Source organism: Lycium ferocissimum, chromosome 6 (genome assembly GCF_029784015.1).
Source record: "Lycium ferocissimum isolate CSIRO_LF1 chromosome 6, AGI_CSIRO_Lferr_CH_V1, whole genome shotgun sequence".
Taxonomy (NCBI): Eukaryota; Viridiplantae; Streptophyta; class Magnoliopsida; order Solanales; family Solanaceae; genus Lycium; species Lycium ferocissimum.
Window position 1 is genome coordinate 55,726,454 of NC_081347.1, and position 8,841 is coordinate 55,735,294.

The window sequence follows — 8,841 nt, forward strand, 5'->3', positions numbered from 1 at the left end:
ATTTTTCGACCTTACGCGGTCGAAATAAATTTTCTACCTAAATTACGAAAATAAATTTTTCGACCACGTGAGGTCGAAAAAGTTATTTTTTTTAAAAAAATATTAATAAAACATTTCGACCGCACGCGGTCTAAAATATTATTTTTACAGAAATATTATTTAAAGTTTTCGACCTCTTTTGGTCGAAATACGATAGAAAATAGAAATAATAAAAAAATATTTCCCGAATTTCGACCGCGTGAGGTCGAAATTTAGCAATATTGTTGCCAGATTTCGACCTCATGAGGTCGAAATTCAAATTGGTGCCCAGATTTTCGACCTCGTGCGGTCGAAATTATAATTTCTGAGTGCAATTTCGACCTTATGAGGTCGAAAATTATGAATATCTAGGTAAATTTTCGACCTCATGAGGTCGAAAATCTAGAAAAAAATTTCCAGCATACAGCTGCTTTTACTGCAGCCCACCTACTAATCACACTCATCAACCAAATCAACAATGCAATTCATCAACACGTCCAATTCATCAAAGTACTTTTACAATCATAAACTTCACATTCTAAAATCAAATTCAACCTCAAGTTTCAATTTAAAGTACTTCTAAATATCCTTAAAACTACATTCAAATACTTAAACATCGTAAAGTTAAACAACCATAAACTACTTTCTACATTCAAACACTTAAACATCGTAAAGTTAAACATCCATAAACTACTTCCTACAATCAAATTCACCTTCAACAAGACATCTAATTCGAATTAAAACTATCATAAAAAAAAATATATACATATCCAAGAAAACATAGCAATATTACAATCCAAAAGTATACGAATTAAAAAAGTCAACGTTGGGTGTTAGAGACATGATCCGATTCCTCCCCACTATCCTCATCAACAAGAGCATGAACTACGTTGTCTTGTGACCTACGTCGTCTATTGGGCTGTGACCTACGAGCATCCCCGGGACACGGGGGAATATGAGAGGGCCCCGAGTTGAGTAAGCTGTCAATTTGGGCCTGCATATGCAACATCCTTGCCTCTGTTGAACTAAGTGTACTTGTTAGTTGACTAACTTTTAGCTTCATTTCTTGGTACTCCTTAGATCACCGCCCTTAGAAGTAGTACCTACGCCTTGAAGGAACGACAAAAATTGACGACATGCTCGATTAGGCATCCCATAGACTGTCCCATACCTTGTTGGGGGAGCTACCTTCTCCATCCACTGCTGAGCAATTATCTCGTTGGTCATCGATGTCCCTACTGGCCGTGGCGATCGGCACAATATTCCAACTTGTGTTGTGAAACTCGGTCTGAAATTGAAGGATGCAATGTTAGTAGGTAAATTTAGTTCAAACAAAAGTAGTTATTATTGTTAGTTAGTGACTTACATAGGTTTGTTAGTTAGTGACTTACATAGGTTTGCTGAGCCCTAGGCTCAATCCATTGTTCCGTACCATCGGCATTCTTCGCCTTCCTCGTGTGAGTAATCTTGAAGACTTCATCTTGAGGTACTTCCTCACCCCTCTCAAGTGTCTACAAATAAATCATGATTAGCAACTAATTTCATATCCAAACGAGCCACAAGGAAAGAACTGAGAATCTCTTTTTTAAATTGTAGGAATCAAGACCAGCAAAAAAGCTGGTCAACCAGCAGAAAAAACAGCACCAAACTATTTGTAAGCAAAAAAATAACAACACCAGCTGGTGAACTAGCAGAAAAAACGGCACCAAATCGTTTTTTTGGCTAGCAAGTTACTGAATCAAGTTACTGTGGAAATTCGACCAAAAAAAAGACCAATCTTTTTTAGTGAGACTAAAAAACGGGGGAAATTCGACCAAAATTTTCGACCACATGCGGTCGAAAAAGGCCAATTTTCGACCAAAATATCGACCGCAAGGCATGGTCAGTAACAGCTAGGGTGAATTTTTTTTCGACCTCACGCGGTCAAAAAAACAGCACCAACGAAAATTTTGGTCGAATTTCCCTGTAACCAGCTAGCCAATAAAAAAAAAATAACAACAAACCAGAGGAGAAAAACAACCAAAATAATTGGTAAACCAACAGGGAAAAAATACTAAACCAGCAGAAAAACAACACCAAACAAGCAGAAAACAGTACTGTAGCAGAAACAAACAGAAGAAAAACAGCAATATACTAAAATTCAAACAAACAAACACTACTCGCTTTTAAAAAATTTTAATAAAGAAAATGGAACTAAAAGAACCAAACCATGAGCTACTGTCTCCTTTATTCTATGTAATGTATCATCATGTTATTCAAGTGCCATTGATATCATTCCTCAACTTGAACTCGCCATACCTCGGTTAATAAGTACTAGACCCATAGATGGCCCAGGAAAGGAGACTACGCTATCGTTCTTGAGTTATATTTTACTCGCCTAAGGCTAATACTTGGGTTTATATGAAGTAGCGTATATTTGCTTGTTAAATCGATATATGCTTGTTAAATCTAAGTCATCATGCAAGATGACCATTGTTTGTACAAGATCTCTTCTTGAATAAGTACTTTTTCTCTAAAACATTTGATTCAAAGTCTGAAGAACATACTGTACTGAATGTATAACATAAAATAAAGAAGCTTCCAAATTGTATGATTGAAAAAGACAAAAAATTTCTCTATTAAAATAATGTTACTAATATTTTAGGATGAAATGTTTAACCACTAAAAGATCTGATCTATGCAATACAGTGGACAATAACCAGCCACGTTGTAGAATTATACTAAAATACCGTTAATCATGGTTTTCCTAACTTTGTGTCCACATTTTGGAATAACCAGATTGGGCAACTGCTGTTCCTCCAAAACAGAGAACACTTGAAGCAATGGAAGCTTACCGAAGAAGCAAGAAAGACATTCCACACGAGGCGTTTATGGGAGGTTTCATTTTAGAAAAGATAGCAATGCCTTTGTCAAGAAAGACACTCTGAATGTTCTTTTATTAACTTCAGTAGGTTTTGCTTGTTCTTCAGTCTACATTAATTATCAAGGGGTAGGTTTGATGAACTGAGGCGAAAATATACTGTGTTAGTCAAAATACCCTTTTACATTCAAAGAAGTAGCATTGTCCATAATTTTAGTTGTGTCTTTCGGTGGTATTGTTTCATTTAAAGTTAGTAATTTCTCTCTTTCAGTTGACTGGTAACACTTTAAATTTTGTACTTTGTTGCGATCTATGTTTTGGATAGCAGTTTCTATATATTACCTGATTTTTTCATGCTATTTGCACCATATTCAGCTATGATTCAAGTCCTCTTAGTTGCTTGTTCCCTAGTTTCTGCGTATTAACCAATTTTTACGTGTCCTGTAGGCTATTTTTAACATCTTCAGCAATGATTCAATTCCTCTAGGTTTCTTATTTAAGATTTAGCTTATTTCCCTTGATACTTATTTGCATGACTGGACTGGTTTTTAAGGGTGCAATGGAGTTTGAAACTGACCTGAAAAATGAAAATCTGGATGAGCTGAAGACAAAATTCAATTTGACTACATCGCCTCTTAGACGGATGCTCGAGGAGAAAGACACGCCACACTGTTTCGTTCTTTTTTTGAAGGTTTCAGCTTGCAAACCTTCTCTTTTTTTAATTCTTTTATTTGGTCTGCAGATGATGTATGAAATTTATGTTTCTTATCTGATGTCCCTGTCGTGTGTGTGATAGGTGAGAATGTCTAGACGTGCCATTGTGAAGTGCCGTTTCGTTTCATCTACTCTAAAATTAGCTTGCTTCATTTGTTACTTGGACGAAAGGGATTTGCTAGACTTATTTAATATTTAACTAACGTTAAGCATCTTACATGTGCTTCAAAAACTAGTAAGGTGATTCTAGATCCTTGATTCGATAAAGATCACAAAGTAAAGAGAGACTCCATTTTGGATATTCATTGGGTAATAGAAAGCGCTCCTTGTTTCTAACGTGTAACTAAAGTCTACTTGGTGTAGGAACAAGGAAGATGCTACGCCTTGCCCGTGAGCATGTACAGAAGATCCTGCTGGAGCAAAAATCGATGAGTCTAGAGTTGGAGAGCAAGAAGAAGAAGCTTGATTCTTGGAGTAGAGAACGGAGGGAAGTCTTAACTGAGCGAGAAAAGCAAAAGCTTGATGAGGAGAAGAAAAAGGTATCAAATTCAAGCATGAGTCAAGATTATATATAAATATTTCTTTTATCGTGATAGAGCAACAATGGTTTACATTGTTTTGGTGTTCATTTTGCTTGTGCCTATATTATATTATCTAAAATGAACATGAAACAACTCAAACAATAGCAATTAGGTTCATAAGGAAAATAGCAATGAGGGCTCAATTTTTTCAAACTCTGATGAAACTAGATAACTTAATTGCAGCAGCCAAGTAAAGCAGTATATAGCAGCAACAGCAGGTAATCTTACAGCAACTACACAACAACAACAACAACAAGGTATGCTTGCAAAGCCTCAAAGTAATTTACAAGTAGCAATACCATCTAGTAAAGGTCCTAGGATTGACATGCTGAGGAAAGAACTGAGAATCTCTTTTTTAAATTGTAGGATTGCTGGTTGACCTGAAGAAAAAGGCCGGTCAACCACAGAAAAAAAGACCAAACCGTTTTTAACCTTGACTAGCCAAAAAAAAAAAAAACAGTAAACCAGCAGAGAAAAATAGCCAAAAAAATTGATAAACCAATAGGGAAAAAATGGTCAACCAGTAGAAAAACAACACCAAACAAGCAGAAAACAGTACTGCAGCAGAAACAAACAGAAGAAAAACAGCAAAACATAAAAAAAACTGAAAAACAACAGCACTGAAAGAGCATTTGTTTTTCTTCTTTTTCCCACCTTGAGCATTTAAACACTTCAAATCAGTAACAAACCAGTAAAGCAACAGAACAACCAGCAAAAAAGCTGGTAAACCGACAGAAAAACAGCACTAAACTGTTTTTAACCAGCAACCCAAAAAAAAAAATATATATCAAAGCAGCAGAGAACTAACGTAACCAAAGCAATGGAAAGATAAAATTGAATAATAGACAACGAAAGCTAAATAGGCTTACATACCAGCTTCATCCTAACATCCTCATGGCTGGTGGCCCCACTAGTGTGTCGAAATCCACCCTTATCGGAGGCCCCGGCTCCTTCTTCCCATTTTCGCTTTGCTTTAAAAACGTCGATCGCCTGCGAGAAGTGCGCAAGATCTTCCAGTTATCATCACGGATCCACTTAGGCTGCAAGAATTTTTGACGGACTCTACGTAACGCATGCTTAAGTATATTCCCCGCCTTTTTCTCGAAATTTTGCGCTACTAGAGTCTCATGTTCCGGGTTCCAAAAACACTTTTTCTGCAAATCTAAATTAAAATGTTTTCAGTAATATATATGGAACATTCCATAAACAATCAACATATAGTTATATTATTTTACTATAAATAATAAATACCCTAAATTCTACAAACATCTGCTTCTTCAGACGCACATCCACCTTGCCCCAAGAAGGAATGGCGCCTCTATAGAGTGATTTGACTGACTGTGAAACCTTTTTTGTTGCTTTGCACGGATAGAAGCTGCATCAAAACCAAAGACTTTATTTAAATATTACCTTACACGTTTCAGAATAAAGTAAATAACTTAAGAAAATTCAATATACTTACCCGTATCCAACTGGCTTGATTATGAGACGACCATACCCATCAACTGTCTCAACATCTCCTGTCGGGAGGTTCTTCGTCAGAATCAGAGCTGCTTTCGTGAGGCTCCGACGTCACAACATTTGGGTTATATGAGGTCGATGGCTGTGACGTAGTCGGGCTGGGTGTAGCAGTCGGGGTACCGCTCATATTCGCGCGCTGTGATACATGATAATAATCTGGTAGGCCATGTGAGATAGTGCGAGGTGTGGCAGGGGACTGAGATCGACTCTGTGGTTCTGTTTGGCCCTGAGGCCAAAAAAATGGGCGTGCTGTCACATGACGGGTCGGCTGACTCCATGCCAACCCATTGAATTCCTCGTAATGTGGCAATGGAGGCCCACGTGGTGAGATGTACGGACGGAGATCGATCTCGCCAGAATCCTAAGGGTTCCGGCACTAGGCCCTCTCTGGTGGTATAAACGGAGGCTTCTTTTTTGACTTTTTTGGGGCTTTAGCAATAGCCTTGCCCCTATTATCACCCGCCATCTACAAAATAAAAAAAATTAGGTTAGAAAAAATGGTGAACTAGATAGACATACTAGTACAGAGAAGAGCAAAACAAAGGTAATTTGTATACCAAGCGTATCGCTATACAAATCAGTAGCAAGGGTATGAAAATATGGGCAGCAGGGGTATGAAAATATGGAAAACAACAGGAATTGAGTGATGCATCAGCTGCTACTGATCAACACAAGATGCAGCAGAGAAATAAGTGCAGAAAGCCAAGAGGTTTTCAGCTGTAGAGTGGCAACATCACAAGCTACATAAGCAGTTTTTTTCTATGCAGGAGGGACTAACAAGAATTCTATCAAATTTTGATAATGCTACTCTGTTGTAATTTGCAGGAACTATTTATATTGCAATATCTATCATCAAAATTGCAGTATAAAAGCTGCACTCAAGATAAAAAATAAAAAATAAAAAAATAAGTCAAAACTCATATTTCCATTCTTACTTGTGAATGTGCTGATTCCAGATAGTTGAAGTTGCTTTCAGTAAAGAGGTTGCTTTCAAGCTTGACTCATAATTGCATAAAATTATCAAACAGTACACAACACGCATAACCCGTAATTGCATAAAATTATCAAACAGTACACAACAAGCATAACTTGTAATACAAATGGAAGCTTAAGTATTCGAATACTAATAAGTCTTACATTAATCAAATTAAAACGACACATATTTAATAGTTCTAAAATGAAAAACATGCTAATTTTCATCACTTTCTTCGTCGTCTGACCATTCGCCCTCTTCGGTTGTTTCACTTTCACCAATTTCAGCATTTTCTTCTAAAACCTCATTAACTTCTTCTATATCGATTTCTTGTAACATATGTTCGTATGCTCCAAAGACATGCTTTCTAACTCGTGGTCGACTATTTGGTTAATGTGTGTTGTGTCATCATTCTGAAAGGCAGCAGGCAGGTCATTCTCAACTTCCACACGACCAACAGGCTTGGTTTTAATAACCACCCACCAATCTGACTTATCTGGTCGCAATAGATAAGGGACATAGTACACACCGTTTAACGGTGTGTGCAATGATGAAAGTATCATAAGCCGCATACCTCCGTGTGCTTTACTTCAATGATATTAGAATCTTGAAGTACCCTCGTACCTCTTTTTGGGGTTGGATCAAACCATTGCACCGAAACAAAACAATTTTTTTTCTTGGCCAAACGTAATACTCTAATTCTAAAATCTCTTCGATTATACCAAAAAAATCAACACCATCAGCACCTTTAACCCACACACCACCGTTATTAGTTTTCATATGGTTAGCACATTCTTGGGTATTAAATTTGAAACCATTAACCACATATTTGTCCATACAATCGGTACCAATGGGTCCCCAAGATAAGTCCTTCAAAAAATTGTTCATAAAAACCACAAGGTATGTGTGAACCTATCAACAGTTAAGAAATAGAAAGTTAGAAATAGTATATTTCAAAACTTTAAATTCTGTAATTATGATAGCTTTGTGTTAGAAAATTATAAGACTTACGTAATTGTTAAACCACGTTGCAAATTGGTCGTACACTTTTTCCTGGCCATGTATCTCCACAAAGAGACTGCGCAACAAAGTGGTATTTAGGTTAGTCGCTTTTACATTTTAAATGAATAGTTTTCGCAATTTCTTTTCAACTTACTCATAATAAGGTTGAACTTCTGGGCAATTTAACAAGATATGTGTGGATGCCGATTTATCCTCCATTTGATTCAATGGTCTCACACGCCGTTTTGACCCATCACCCGGTCGATTAAAGATCGATATCGGCTCCGGCAAAGAATTATTCACACCCCCGTCATAGTGTCGATTAGGCCTGTTTCTCAAACAAGCCACATCGTTCCCAAAGTAGTAAGAACAGAAATGAGATGTTTCCTTCGCAAGGTAAACTTCGCACATTGAGCCTTCCACTTTCGATTTCTGTTTGATAGCCCTTTTTAACTTACCAATACACCTGCATTTCTATTGTGTTATGTATGAATTTAAAAAAAAATTGAATAGATAGGAATAAAAAGTTAGTCAATACCTCTCGAAAGGATACATCCACCTATATTGTACCGGGCCTCCGAGTGGGCCGTATACAAGGTGAACGACAACATGTTCCATCACATCAAAGAACCCCGTGAGGAAGAATCTTCTCCAACTTGTTTGTGATAACAACAATATTATAATCCATCCGAGAAAGGTTATCTTCCCTCAACGTACTGGAACACAAGTCTTTGAAGAACAAACTAATTTCTGTCATAGGTTTCCAGATTCGTTCAGGCAAGCCACTAAATGCAATCTGGGAGTAAGGTTTCCATGAAAACATGACAACCATGACTTTTCATCCCCCGTATCCTCCCTTGGTCTAGATCAACACGTGTTCTAAAATTTGATGCATGCCCATCCGGCATCTTCAAGTCCCGACCCACTCACAAATCTTATGCTTCTCGGTTGTGAAAGAATAGCTAGCCTTAGGCTTGAAGAACCGTTTTGTTTCTGGCCGCAACTCTAACTCTTTTCGTCGACAATACTCGTGCAAGTCCATTCTAGCCTTAACATTATCTTTGGTCTTATCCTTCACATCCATCACTGTGTTAAACAAATTATCAAAGTAATTTTTTTCAATGTGCATGACATCAAGATTATGTCGAAGAAGATTATCCTTCCAATATGGC

At 37.2% G+C, this 8,841-nt stretch overlaps 1 long non-coding RNA gene across 1 annotated transcript; it reads right to left on the reverse strand.

Annotated features, from left to right (window-relative positions):
• Nucleotides 1-487: 487 nt before the first annotated feature.
• Nucleotides 488-908, reverse strand: LOC132060823 (uncharacterized). Its single transcript, XR_009416036.1, has 2 exons — nt 844-908; nt 488-664 (listed from the first exon to the last, which is right to left on the reverse strand). It is a non-coding gene; the product is annotated as an uncharacterized LOC132060823 (long non-coding RNA).
• Nucleotides 909-8,841: the final 7,933 nt, after the last annotated feature.